We start from the raw sequence: 15,048 nt of genomic DNA, 5'->3' as shown, positions 1-15,048 counted from the left end.
CCTGTTTTTGTGCCCGAGCTGCAGCATCGGCACGGCGTAGACGTGCTCGTTCCCGGTTCTGCTCGCGGCGTTGCTGATTGAAAGCTGCCTGCTCCTCGGTAACCGTTGTCAGATGGGAAGAGGACTTGGCACCTTTGAAGGCGCCGCGTCCATGAGCTTAAATGTACTCATAAACCCAGCATCATTCGATACATTGACCCCGGTTCCCCCCCTCAACCCAGGTTGACTAGGCGGGGGCCTTGGTTCAGGCCAACGGTCCTTCCCGGACAAAGGGGCTGTTGCCGTGCACCAACACAGAGTTACTGCACTCAACACACACACAGCCATGTCGGTCTTGCAGAACTCAAGCCTTACTGACCCTCCGACTGCCTTGATGCCAAAGAGGCCAAGGCATATTACCATGAACCATGAATGAACGACAATCTTGTGCGCATCATTAAGGAGTGCGCAGTAGAAGTCGGTGGTAACTCCATTAGACAGGATACCAGTAAGCTATCGCAGGAGATGAAAGATCTGATCAAGAAACACCAATGTATGAAAGCCTCTAACCCTGCAGCTAGAATAGAACTGGCAGAACTTTTGAAGTAAATCAACAAGCGTAAGACAGCTGACATAAGGAAGTATAACATGGATAGAATTGAACATGCTCTCAGGAACGGAGGAAGCCTAAAAGCAGTGAAGAAAAAACTAGGAATTGGCAAGAACCAGATGTATGCGTTAAGAGGCAAAGCCGGCAATATCATTACTAATATGGATGAGATAGTTCAAGTGGCTGAGGAATTCTACAGAGATTTATACAGTACCAGTGGCACCCACGACGATCGTGGAAGAGAGAACAGTCTAGAGGAATTCGAAACCCCACAGGTAACGCCGCAAGAAGTAAAGAAAGCCTTGCGAGCTATGCAAAGGGGGAAGGCCGCTGGGGAGGATCAGGTGACAGCAGATTGATTGACACAGTACTTCATTGACACACATGTCAATGAAGTACGACGGCTAATTGACACACACACACACACTGTTTGTGTGTGTGTGTGTGTGTGTGTGTGTGTGTGTGTGTGTGTGTGTGTGTGTGTGTGTGTGTGTGTGTGTGTGTGTGTGTGTGTGTGTGTGTGTGTGTGTGTGTGTGTGTGTGTGTGTGTGTGTGTGTGTGTGTGTGTGTGTGTGTCAATTAGCCGTCGTACTTCATTGACATGTGTGTCAATGAAGTACTGTGTCAATCAATCTGCTGTCACCTGATCCTCCCCAGCGGCCTTCCCCCTTTAAAAAGTTAATGAGTGAAACTGCGTTATTGAAGCAGGGTTTGGGTGCAGGCTAGTTGGTAGCGCTTGTCTTCGTCGTTCTTTTGGTCCCTGTCGATGTACGCGCTGTAAGTGATGTTCACTATTGAGTCAAATATCCATTTTTAATTCTTGCGCAAATAATGTCCATTTTTAATAAATAATGTCCATCTATTTAATAGGCTAGAGCATCGTTCGTTATCGGAATTAACCAGACAAATCGCTCCACCAACTAAGAACGGCCATCCACCACCATCCACACACACACACACACACACACACACACACACACACACACACACACACACACACACACACACACTGTTTGTGTGTGTGTGTGTGTGTGTGTGTGTGTGTGTGTGTGTGTGTGTGTGTGTGTGTGTGTGTGTGTGTGTGTGTGTGTGTGTGTGTGTGTGTGTGTGTGTGTGTGTGTGTGTGTGTGTGTGTGTGTGTGTGTGTGTGTGTGTGTGTGTGTGTGTGTGTGGATGGTGGTGGATGGCCGTTCTTAGTTGGTGGAGCGATTTGTCTGGTTAATTCCGATAACGAACGATGCTCTAGCCTATTAAATAGATGCGGGGTTCCCAGCACCTTACAACCTTCTTAGAGGGACAAGCGGCTCCTAGCCGCACGAAACAGAGCAATAACAGGTCTGTGATGCCCTTAGATGTCCGGGGCCGCACGCGCGCTACACTGAAGGAAGCAGCGTGTCTTTATCCCTGTCTGAAAAGACTGGGTAACCCGTGGAACTTCTTTCGTGATTGGGATAGGGGCTTGCAATTGTTCCCCTTGAACGAGGAATTCCCAGTAAGCGCGAGTCATAAGCTCGCGTTGATTACGTCCCTGCCCTTTGTACACACCGCCCGTCGCTACTACCGATTGAATGATTTAGTGAGGTCTTCGGACCGATGTCCGGCGCGTCCTTTCGGTTGCGCCGGTCTGTTGGAGAGGTGACCAAACTTTATCATTTAGAGGAAGTAAAAGTCGTAACAAGCCACACACACACAGTGTGTGTGTGTGTGTGTGTGTGTGTGTGTGTGTGTGTGTGTGTGTGTGTGTGTGTGTGTGTGTGTGTGTGTGTGTGTGTGTGTGTGTGTGTGTGTGTGTGTGTGTGTGTGTGTGTGTGTGTGTGTGTGTGTGGTTAACAGCATTGAGTATTCTTGCACTTGGACATTATTTGCGCAAGAATTAAAAATGGATATTTGACTCAATAGTGAACATCACTTACAGCGCGTACATCGACAGGGACCAAAAGAACGACGAAGACAAGCGCTACCAACTAGCCTGCACCCAAACCCTGCTTCAATAACGCAGTTTCACTCATTAACTTTTAAACAAATTCTGACTATAACACCAGTTTCAAAATATGCCTTCTCAACGTTCGCCACAAAATGAATTCGTGTTCCAATTATTTTTGGCATTCGATACATAAAAAGGCACTTTTATTTTTCACAATGCAAGTGGAACAACAGTGCAATATTGCCCACAATTTTGACAACGATTGTCTCAAATTTGGTGTTAGTTTCAAAAATCGTTTCTAATGGATGTGCCTTGTGAAATCATTGGCTGCAATTCGTACATTTCATTTGTCGGTTAAAGTAGTTAATTACGAACTTTATCATTAAAATCTTCGTAATTTGTCATTTATATACTTTAATTTCCAATGTAAGTAATGTTGGCCTCTTCGAGTAACCCGCCCCAAAGAGTACATTTATGCTATATGCCACAGGCGAAGAACACCTATTATATTTAAATACTGTAAAAATAGTTTAAACAAAAGCTTCCATTGAGCTATGCATTTTAACTAAATATATCTTGCTCACTTAGGCAGCGGGAATCTGGGGGTGCTAAAGTCCGCTCATGTGCGTAGTTGAAATTCCACATCATACGTTAGCGTGTCATACAAAAAAGGAAGCCTTGGGTGCAATTGCAAAGTAGGTAAAGGCAGAACATATTTATTGTTAAGAATGGCGAGCTGCAAGGCAAAATTTCCACCCAATTACGACTGGGGGACAAGACGCGCATCCCCCACTCTCCGTCGCTGCAGCTAGGAGGCGTTCGAAGAAGCGGGCTTTGTGCTGAAAACCGCCTCCATCCACCTGCCCCATCGCCGTTGTGACGAAACGAGTTCGGTGGGCGAACTATGGTGTCGAAGCTCTCCAGCGCGGACCTGATCTGCTACGCATGAGCAAGCTGCCGCGGGAAAGCCGTTTTTTGTTGCTTCCCATGCCCCGATCTGGACGCAAGACAACGAGCTACCCACCATTGGCTCCGATGCTTCCCGGAAAGGCACCCTTCCGACGCCGGCGCCGGGCATCGGAATGTGTGTGCCTATGTGTACGTAAACTGTTCTGCGGGGCGACGGCAAGTTGACGATGAGTAAACGAACATTCGCCGCCTTGTATCGCCGGCGGACCGAGTGTATAAAAACTGCTGTTGTGCGGATGCTCGATACACTTCTCTTGAGCAGTCATGTTAGACTGATACAATTCTCTCGTGCAGTCATGTTGGACTGACACTCTTTTTCTCAAGCAGTCATGTTAGACTGATTTAAATACTGTAAATAAACCCATATTCCTCGTTCTCGATGAGAAGCAGTTCTTCCCTTCATCAGCATCCTCAGCGTGGATAAGTTGGACGACGGCATGGGCCAGCTACATTCGAATTCATGCCGGACTCCAATCTTGGCAATGGATCTCGAGCGATGGGATTGAGCCCCCAATCCTGACATCTGGCTGACAGCGGTGAGATGGGCTTTGCGACATGGTGCTGTATCTGCGTTGAGTGCTTGGTTCTTGCTTTGACTCTCTAGGCTTCAATTTGTGGTTGTTCTGTTTAGAACTGTAGGGAAGCTAGATTGTTGAGTGTTAGGTAGGTTGTGTTTTCCTAGCTAGATTTAGAGAGCAGAATCAAGGCAGTAAAGCAGCAATCATGCAGTTAAGAACACTCCTCAGAGACGAGTTGTTGATTGTTGGTGAGGAACTGGGCCTAGATGTACGCAAGGAAATGCTAAAATCGGAATTATTGCAGCTAATTTCCGAAAAAGCAAGTGAGGAAGAAATCTAAATGGGGTTTGAACTTCTGAAAAAGAGAGAAGAACGAGAGAGAAAAGAACAAGAGAGAGAGGAACGCGATAAAGATAGCGAGTTAAGAAAAATGCAACTTGAACTTGCAAGCAAACGTTTGGAGTTGTCTCAAGGGAGTGAAGGCGCTCTGGGACGATCAAGTGAGGCAGAATCGTACCGCATGGACAGGCTATTAAAGCCATTTGAGGTCGGGACCGACATAGGCTTGTTCCTAAGCAATTTTGAAAGGACTTGCAAAAAGATGAACTTCGGCCCGAGTACATGGCCACAGCGGTTGCTGTCTATGTTGCCGTGTGAGGCGGCGGAAGTAATCGCCAGACTGAGTGCACAGGATGCATATGATTATGCAAAAGTTAAGGCTAGTCTCCTGAAGAAATACCGCCTTTCAGCCGAAGCTTTTCGGCAAAGGTTTAGGAGCACAGGCAAGAAAGATAGCGAGGGCTATCCGGAGTTTGCATATAGCTTAAAGGCCAACCTAGTTGAGTGGCTTAAAAGCGCGGAAGCGTACGACAGCAGAGACATGATCATTGAATGCATGTGTCTAGAGCAGTTTTACAAAACCATACCCCAAGCTGTGAAACTGTGGGTGCAAGACAGAGGTAATGTAAACACTGTGGAAAGGGCGGCTGAATTAGCCGAAGAGTACGCAACCCGTAGAAAGTGGAACGCCGAGGACGGAAACTGGGACGGTCGAAATGGACCGCGGAAACCATTTCCGTTCAAAAGGGGTACGCAGGCTAGACGATCGGAGCCTGTAGACATGGCAGAAAAGCCCGCAGAAAAGAGCGAGGAGAAACTTAACGGAGAAACCGCACAAAAAGAACAGAAAAGAAAATTCGAATCTTTTAGACCAATTCGCTGTTACAAATGCCACAAACTGGGACATATAGCTGTAAACTGTGAGAAGTCTAGCGTAGTTTTCTCCTACGTGGAGGAAAAAGATGAGAATATGGAACTTTTAAGTCCATATCTCCACAACCTGCAAGTTAATGGAAAACCATGCCGAGTGCTAAGAGACAGTGCCGCCACGCTGGACATTGTCCATCCGTCTTACGTGATGGTAGATGACTTCACCGGAGAAGTAGCATGGATAAAACAGGTTGTAGAAGAACACAGCGTGTGTCTGCCCATGGCCAAAGTCAAAATCAGTGGACCATTCGGGGAGCTAGAGACTGAGGCTGCAGTTTCCAAATTTTTGTCACTGCAGTATCCCTACATCTTTTCGAATCGTTCGAATCAGTTACTGCGTGACAGAGGGCTCAAACTGGGAGAGGGCATAGTACAGGCATTGACCCGAGGCCAAGGTCGTAAGATCGCGGCGCTTTCGGCTGAAAATGCTCAAGCTCCTCCAGCGGAAGCAGAAAAGGGAATAACTTCAATACCCGAATCCGAGCTAGGCCCGAGGGACAAAAGAACAGTTGAGGAGAGCCTGCCAGCTGACCAGCTCAATGAGAGCGTAGCACTAGAGTGTCAGAGTTCTAGCCTGCAGGAAGAGCAAGCAAACGCGCTCACAAGCGAGACAGGGTCGTTATTATCACCGGCCTCAAAGAACTTCGATCAACTCTTACGCGTGGATAGAGAGTCACCGGCAGCTGAGCAAAAGAATGATGAGAGCTTAGCTAAATTACATGACACAGCTAAAGAAGGCATTGCTAGGCGCAACGTGACGATACAGGAGAGAGGAGGATTGTTGTATCGGCACTACAGAGATAGAAAGGGTTTGACGTAGTAGTTCTGCGGAAACCCGCAAGGTGGAGAGAAGTAATGAATAAAGGGAAAATGAGACATCCACCTGTTCGTAGCAATTGCTACAAAGGAAACCCATACGGATTCCTCGAAAGAAAAGCCTCATAGTTGAAGAAAAATTCGTCCTGGTCCGGGACTCGAACCCGGGACCACCGCCTTTCCGGGGCAGCCGCTCTACCATCTGAGCTAACCAGGCGGCTAGCAGATGGCAGGGCGAAGTCGAATTTGTCGACAACACGAGGCAAAGGCAAGAGTTTGACGTAGTAGTAGTACTACTACGTCAAACGACGTTTGACGTAGTAGTAGTACTACTACGTCAAACTCTTGCCTTTGCCTCGTGTTGTCGACAAATTCGACTTCGCCCTGCCATCTGCTAGCCGCCTGGTTAGCTCAGATGGTAGAGCGGCTGCCCCGGAAAGGCGGTGGTCCCGGGTTCGAGTCCCGGACCAGGACGAATTTTTCTTCAACTATGAGGCTTTTCTTTCGAGGAATCCGTATGGGTTTCCTTTGTAGCAATTGCTACGAACAGGTGGATGTCTCATTTTCCCTTTATTCAGAGATAGAAAGGGTAGGATTTTAGATCAGTTAGTCGTACCTACTAAGTATAGGGAGGACCTTTTGAGTCTCTGTCATGGAAATGGGTGGTCCGGCCACCTAGGCATAAACAAATCAAAGGAAAGATTGCTTATGGAATACTACTGGCCTGGCTGTTTCAAAGACGTAGAAAAATTTGTAAGGTCATGCGACGCCTGCCAGTGTTCTGGTAAACCAGGAGAGACATGGAAAGCTCCACTGAAGGTAGTGCCCTTAATAACAGAGCCTTTCAGACGACTTGTAATAGACACGGTAGGGCCTCTTCCATAAACAAAATCGGGCTGCAGGTACTTGTTTACCATGCTGTGTCCGGCTACCAAGTTTCCAGAAGCAATCCCTTTGAAAGAGCTCAGCTCCACCGAAGTAGTAGACGCGCTTTTGACAGTGTTTGCACGAGTTGGGTTTCCAGCCGAAATTCAGGCAGATCATGGGTCAGTATTCACGAGCGCTCTGACTTCCACATTCTCGCAGAAGTGCGGGGTAAAGTTAATACACAGTTCTGTCCATCACCCTCAGTCAAACAGTGTAGAGAGGTGGCATTCGGTGCTTAAGCGAGCTTTGCGTGCGCTCTGTTACGAGCACAAGGAGGACTGGGAGAACTGTCTGCCGGCAATTTTGTTTGCTTTGCGAACGGTTCCACATGAAGCGACAGGGTTCTCACCAGCAGAACTAGTGTATGGGAGGACACTCCGTTCTCCACTGAGAATGTTAAGAGAGATGTGGGAGGAAAGAGGGGAGAGTCCAACAGTGGTTGAATACGTGCTAAATTTGCTGGAACGGCTAAGCGCAACCCAAGAACTAGTCGGAAAGAACATGGCAATAGCTCAAAAGAACGCCAAATTCTATTACGACAAGAATGCGAGGCTTCGTACGTTTGACGCAAGAGAAGGTAATGATCCTCAAACCTTCAAGAAAGAACAAGCTTGAAGTTCAGTGGGACGGGCCCGTTAAAGTGTTGCACAAACTCTCAGATACTAACTATGCTTTGAGAATGCCCGGTCGCAGGAAGGAAGTGAGGATATATCACTGTAATTTGATGAAGCCGTATGTAGAGCGGAGCGGAGTCGTTAACTATACCATCAAAGAGCCGGATGGCACTAGTACCAAGTTTAAGCAGTAAAGGGCGACCTCCAACTCTGAAATCGGCCTAGAAGAAGTAGTAGAACACTCGGTAAGCTCGCACGCTCTAAGACCCGAGCAGCTAGATGAGCTAAAAGAGGTGTTAGGGGAATATCTCGACAGATTCAGCGATCGGCCGGGTAGAACCGAACTGATAACGCATGAAATTGAGCTGACATCAACCGAACCAGTAAGATCAAAACATTACAGGGTGTCTCCAAGACAGAGAGAGATTATGGAGGCAGAGATACAGCGCATGCTAGAGTTGGGAGTTATAGAGCCCGCTGAGAGTGACTACACGTCACCGCTAATACTCGTAGAAACCCCTAACAAGGACCCTCGTCTGTGTGTTGACTACAGGAAGTTAAATGCCATCACTAGGGATCAGCTGTACCCGATACCCAACATTGAGAAACGAATTGAAAGAGTTAGCGCTGCTAAATACATTTCAACTATAGATTTCGTGCGGGGGTACTGTCAAGTTCCCCTTTCAGAAAGTGCCAGCCGGTATGCCGCATTCATCTCGCCTGTAGGCACTTTTCGCCCTCTCGCACTCAGCTTCGGGCTGAAGAACGCGCCGTTTAGCTTCTCTAAATTAATGGATATTGTCCTAAAAGACTTGCAGGAGTTCGCTTTGCCTTATCTTGATGATGTGGTCATTTTTTCGGACAGCTGGGAACAACACGTATCGCACCTCAAACAGGTGTTCTCACGGTTGAGTGAAGCCGGCTTAACGATGAAAGCGGAAAAGTGTAGGTTTGGTTGTTCGCAGGTTACTTATCTGGGCCATGTTGTCGGTCAGGGCATGAGACGGCCGCTGAGCTGAAAATAGCTACGACTGGAGAATTTTCTCAGCCGCGCACGAAAACGGACCTTCATTCATTTTTGGGACTTGTGGGGTACTATCAACGGTACATTCCGAATTACTCGCAATTGGCAAGTCCATTAACAGACGCCCTCCAAAAGGGAGTACCGAGTAACGTACACTGGGATAAGGACAAAGAGAACGCTTTCCAAAGTTTGAAAACGCTATTGGTTTCTCGCCCTGTGCTTCGCGCGCCAGACTACACAAAGGAATTCATAGTTCAATGCGACGCAAGCGACAGAGGTATGGGCGTGGTACTTAGTCAGGTCGGCGACGATAACGAGGAGCATCCTATCCTCTATGCCAGCCGTAAACTAAATGTAAGGGAGGAAGCCTACAGCGCTTCAGAGAAGGAATGTGCTTGTTTAGTTTGGGCCGCCCAGAAGTTGTCGTGTTACTTGTGCGGAGCGAAGTTCATCTTCGAGACCGACCACTGTCCTCTGAAGTGGCTAAATCAAATGTCACACAAAAATGGCCGCTTGCTCCGATGGAGCCTCACTCTCCAAGAGTACAACTTCTCCGTTAGATATAAGAAGGGAAAGTTGCATAGCAATGCGGATTGTTTGAGCAGGCTAATTTGAATTCTGCGTTTGAGGGTCCCGCCTAAATTTTAGGGTTACTAGTGTTAATTTTATTAAGCGAAGAAGATCCCCTCTCATTTAGCAGGATTCCCTCCATGATTACTGAATTTGTCAGCAGGAATTTGCTTCAGAAATTGGCATAGCGAAATGCAGCATTTTTTGTTTCTGCACTTATGTTGTTTTGTTTTTTTAGGCCTAGCGAGTCTAAAGTGAGAGCCAATGCACGTCATCTCGGCGCAGAGCCGTGTTGTGGGGTTCATTTTGCAGTTGCCTGTCCTTGTTGGATGTTTTGGGGCGGTGACATCAATACACAAGTGGTCGCTGCGAGCCAAGACACTCTTTTTCTCAAGCAGTCATGTTAGACAGATTTAAATACTGTAAATAAACCCATATTCCTCGTTCTCGATGAGAAGCAGTTCTTCCCTTCATCAACGTCCTCAGCATGGATAAGTTGGACGACGGCATGGGCCAGCTACATTCGAATTCATGCCGGACTCCAATCTTGGCAACGGATCTCGAGCGATGGGATTGAGCCCCCAATCCTGACATTATATACTCCGCACTGCTGTTTCTGCAGTATCATACAATTATTCAGGGTGCTTCAGCGAACACTTAAAAAAATGTCTAATGTTGCCTGTGACAGATAGTAAAATTCCAGTCCATGAGCTGGTCTACTGGAAGAGGCGGACATTATCTGCACAAACAAAAGAAATCGGCAATATAATAAATAACAGAAATTCACTAATTAGGTGTCCAAATAATTACTTTACGTCACATATTGCAATTTCCAGATTCTAGCGGGTGAGACTGCAAAGAATTGTGTGGATGACACCGTCTACGAGTATACGCCGTCAAACTTGGGGTAAAAATGCACTGCCGTACCGTTTGCTTTTTTAACAAAACATTGTTGTAACACTGAAGCACAAAAGTAACTGGACCGCCAATGCATTTCTCCGCAAAGTTCGGGAATTAATATCTCGGAACAGCTGTCATCCTGAGAATTCGTTACAAGTGGATCCGCCTTGCTAGCTTTCCGGCTAGAATTTGTAAATTGCAATATGTGCCATGAACAAATTAGCTCAAAAGTTAATTAGTTCATATTTATTGAGTAGTCGATTATGCATTTCATTTTTTTTTTACAAATAATGTCCGCTTCTTCGAGTAGACCAGATTGTGGACTAGAATTGTGCTATCTACCACAGGCAACTTCTGAAAATTTGTTAAGGTGTTCGCAGAAACACCCAGTATTTACCTTTTAAATATTATAACAGACATTTATTTGTCAAATTCTCGCTTTAATTGAATTATTTCTTTTTGTGCCATCGCACCCCTTCCCCCTTCAGACCGCCCTGTAACCACTGTGTTCTTGTCCAGTTCCTTGTAGTGGGTGACCCCAATTATTTGAATAAGAAACAGGCAGGCGAAAACAAGATGGTGGTACAGTGCACAGTGTAATGGTGGTCTTCACAGTGGGAAAATACTGCTGTCGCAGCAACGGCGTTCAGAGACGAAGGAATCGTTAAAATCTGCTCTACTCTTTTCTTTTTCTTTTACACATGCTAAAACAAAAAAAAATCTAATTTTTGGTAATGCGGTGAAAATTACCGCCAAGTAGCAACTGGGGATCAAATTTGACTAATTCTCGTCATACGACGAAGTTGCGATTAAATACGAGCTCACGAAATATTAATATACGAACCCGCAAGGCCGTCAAAATCCAGAAGGCCATTAAAAGCCAGGGAAACGTAGCTGCAGCCCACCGCTCCCACACTGAATGAACAGCTGTATCTGCTGCATGACGCAGACACTAGTCTCATATATGCCCGTAATGCCCTTCATATGAATCGCTATACCGCATTCCCAAATGCAACAGAATGCAAGATGGAATCATTTACCAGGCAATGAGCCAAGCTGGTACAAATGGCACTGACTTGCGAGCTTAGACTTTGGTGAACACCGTCAATGTTCTTTGTGCAGGGATTGCTAATATAAAATGAAACGTCAGAGTTACGCATAACCTGCCAGTTTTCGTGTTTCTGCGCGGAAAACAAAACAAGAAGGGAAGAAAACTCCGTGAGGGTATTGTTTAATGCGCGAACTACACAATACGGAAAAAACAGCGAGTAAATTTCTGACTCACACTTTTTTGTTTCCACACAAGAAGTATGTTTTCCTTTTTACATTGGTGCAGAGCTCCGTTGTTCAGTGCAATAGTCCCTCTACGGAAATGCCTCAACTAGTTGAACGGGACAGCACGTCCCCAGCGTGCGACTGAGCAAACGAACAAACAAGGAGTGCACGATTGAAAGTAGTGGGGAATGACCGCGACCCTCGCCAGGCTGAGCCGCGTTTTCCGAACGTCCCCGCTGCGTTGCTTGTCATGTCTCTGTTTCTTTGGTATACGTCAAATGCAAATGAAACATGGGGGCTATCATTTGTTACAAATAAATGACTAGATAAGTAAGCAAATAAATAAATAAATAAATCGTGTTGCACGCTCCTTCGTTTCTTTTTCAAGCTTTTCGAAAGAAGGCCGCACTGCTTGGGCGCATGTGACAGTCACGTCTTCGAGTACATACTCCGTGATATATATATATATATATATATATATATATATATATATATATATATATATATATATATATATATATATATATATATATATATATATATATATATATATATATATATATATATATATATATATATATATATATATATATATATATATATATATATATATATATATAGTGTATGAGACTATATATGTCACGGCAGCGTTTGAGTACCGCCGTCTTGTTGCTGTTAGCACTGATGCCTCCCGATGCGTGGATATCCCATTCGATGTGTATGCATAATTATGGCCGTATACAGGCGCACTAGGATGTTTCGCGTGAACGTGTTAAATCCACGTCATTGGGTACGAAATCGAGGAATTGGGCTTTTAACGGGTGCAAGATGGCGGCGTTAATTAGCCGAAAAATAAAGTCGACGGCTTCAGCATTGCGAAATTTGTGAAAGCCACCATGCCCAGCACTATAGCTGCACGAACCGTTTCTTTCGCTTTGTCTGCTTTCGCGACGAAACTCGCTGCGCGAAATACTCTTCTTTCTTTTTTCTTTCGTTGTCTAAAAGTTGAAAGGAACGCAAATGTTATGCGCATTTTTAGGCCCCGGCGGGCGGGCCTAGAAACCGAAGCCATTACGAGGCCAAAAATCCAAAATGTTAAGGCCATACGAAGGAAACGATAAGCTGCTTGACAGATTACTGCATGCTTCCGTGTGGCGCGTATAATCATATCACAGAGATGAAGGTTCGCCATTGTTTGGTGCACTCCAAGCAGCACCCATTAATCATACGCTTAATTGGCCGCTCACACAACGTCAGCTCAGGCTTCACGTTTTCTCCAGGCACTTGTTCTCCTCCCGCGCGAGTGAGAAAACTTAGTAAAACTTTGCGTATCACAATTCTTCCGCACTGCAAAGACTTGATCTTCCCAAGCCTTATGTTCCAGCTATGAGAAACTGCTACTACGGGGAAAAAAGAAAAAAAAAAGTACAGAAAGAAACAAGACAAATCAAAATTAACACACTGTGTTACTCGCATCTTCGAATGTTTCTCACATTTTTCTTGTTTTTCTTTTTTTGCTTTGCTTGCCTATTTTCCTGTTTAATTCCTGGTCGCGACAATGATAATTTCAGTGCCGTACTGATGCTGTTTTAGCAGCCACCCTCCAACTTGACAGGAAGTCCCCATGCAGTCATTTGCATATTGTCTTTTATCCCGAACTCAGTAAGGCGGATTCTGACACCGACTCGTTCGTTAATGGCTCTAACGAAAACATAAAAGAAAACGAAACACAAAGCGCTTTAGCGCGAGAGGATGTGTAACAACTTTCAGAAAGGCAACGCGTACCGACAAGCTTGGCGTCGCAACATCGAGCCTATCATCATTTAATGGTTGATGTTCAGGAAAGGATTGTTTGCTGCTGGTGGCCCTCAGCATCGTTTCTTGCCAAAACACGGACAGAGGCCTTAATAGGCGAACTAGCAGTCCGTGGTATTGTAACACGCTCTGTTGTAGCTCATACGCTGCAAATAGTACATATTTCTTTCTTTTTGTGTTCGACAATGTTTCCACTTCTTCGGATGAAGAGAGAAAGAGAAAGAATACTTTTCCTTGCCAGTATAATTTTGCGGATGTACCGCGTGTCTCATTCTTTGCCGTTCAATTTTAGCTCCTCAGTTGATATTGAACGTCCACTTTTGAAAGGCATTACATTTATCAAAAATGGTACTAGTAACCCTGCTCTCTTCTTCAACCTTTATACTCAACTCCGAAGTGAGAAAACATTTGGTATTCAATTCAATAGTCGAAGGTCGTTGTTGTTTTCTAGAATATTCGCATTCGGTTCGAATCTGACATGTCGCTGTTCGAACACTCCTGGTTCTTCTCCTTCCTCCTCTTCCTTCTATCTCATACGTCCTCCGCTTGGTCTTCTTCCTGTTTCTCAAGCAATCTAGCTTTGGGCGTGCGCCGTAAGGAAGGCCCGTCAGTTGATTCTGGTTCGGTTTCGTTTCCCTTTAGTCATCTCCTGTTCCCATCCTCGTCCACCTCTTCTCCTCCTCTCATTTCCTCTCTGCCTCTTCGTCTCGTTCCTTTTACTCCCCTTTTTCGCTTATAAAAAGCACAACAGCAACATCACCTAATTCTAGCGTTGGCACGTACACTAAAGAAAAGAAGAAAAAAAGAAGAAAAGGAGGGAGTATGTCGACTATAATTTACTTTCGCAGACTCCTTGCCATTTTCTTTACGTTCACCCCTTTCGTGGGAATGTAAGACAAGCAACCCTTTGCTGTATACGGTGCTCGCGTGCGGTGTAGGCTTGAGGAACGCTGCGGCTACCTCTGAAGAAAGAGAGACAATAGTGAGAGGAACCGGAAGCAAGAATCTGCGGCGAAGAACCGGGTCGTCTTCCGTTGGCTGGGCGATAGCAGTTGCGCCTGATGTGCCCGAGAGAGCCAAGTCTTAATAATTTCCTGTCGCGGAGAATTTAATCCGGCACCTTGTAAGTGGTGCTGGTCCTTTGAGGGGAGGGCGTTTGCAAGAAAGGCTCAGGCGACGTGAGAGCAACGAAGAAAGAAAGGTCGTGGGACGCCACTGGGCAATCTAAAATACAGACTAGTCCCCTTCTCTATTTTCATTTTTTTTTCTGCCCGACACACTCGCAAAAGTCGCCAGGACACTGATGAATGGGAGTGAATGGGAGTGGCGAGCTCGCAAGAGCCCTGGAAAGTGAGAGAAATAAGACGAACGAAGGAATGATCCACACGCAGACACACGGTATCCCTCTTAAACCCGTAACGCTGAGCAAGCGGGATTTGGTGCAACTTTTTGCACGCTTGCGATATGCCTGATTCTCTCTTTTTTTTTTTACACAACGTAAACACACTTCCTGCACTACATAGGTTTGAATTCTGCGGCGTGTAACGTGACTTGAAGTTACTTTTTACACCCTTAGGTTAAGGCGTTATAGGAACTCCCGTGCATCGCGCTTGCCAAGCGTGCGCGAGTACTGCATCAATGTCGCGTTTGCAAAGCGTGACTTGCAATTCAAAATTAGGCCTGGTCAGCAGCTGGATTGCTCTATATATAGCCATGGCGGAAAGCCCCACTTTCATGAATACACACAGGTGCTGCGCATTAGTCATATATCTTCAGTTTCCTAAATGTGCTTTAGAACTAAAACCTGTAACAGCTGTTGAACAAACAGATAGAGCAGT

At 45.8% G+C, this 15,048-nt stretch overlaps 2 non-coding genes across 2 annotated transcripts; one reads left to right on the top strand and one right to left on the bottom strand.

Annotated features, from left to right (window-relative positions):
* Positions 1 to 6,227: 6,227 nt before the first annotated feature.
* On the bottom strand, positions 6,228 to 6,302 carry TRNAS-GGA (transfer RNA serine (anticodon GGA)). Its single transcript has one exon. It is a non-coding gene; the product is annotated as a tRNA-Ser (tRNA).
* Positions 6,303 to 6,485: 183 nt separating this feature from the next.
* TRNAS-GGA (transfer RNA serine (anticodon GGA)) lies at positions 6,486 to 6,560 on the top strand. The gene has a single exon. It is a non-coding gene; the product is annotated as a tRNA-Ser (tRNA).
* The last annotated feature ends 8,488 nt before the right edge of the window (positions 6,561 to 15,048 follow it).

The sequence above is a fragment of the Dermacentor albipictus genome, chromosome 5 (assembly GCF_038994185.2).
Source record: "Dermacentor albipictus isolate Rhodes 1998 colony chromosome 5, USDA_Dalb.pri_finalv2, whole genome shotgun sequence".
Taxonomy (NCBI): Eukaryota; Metazoa; Arthropoda; class Arachnida; order Ixodida; family Ixodidae; genus Dermacentor; species Dermacentor albipictus.
The sequence above is the reverse complement of the archived record's forward strand: the minus strand, read 5'-3'. Positions and strand labels throughout refer to the sequence as shown.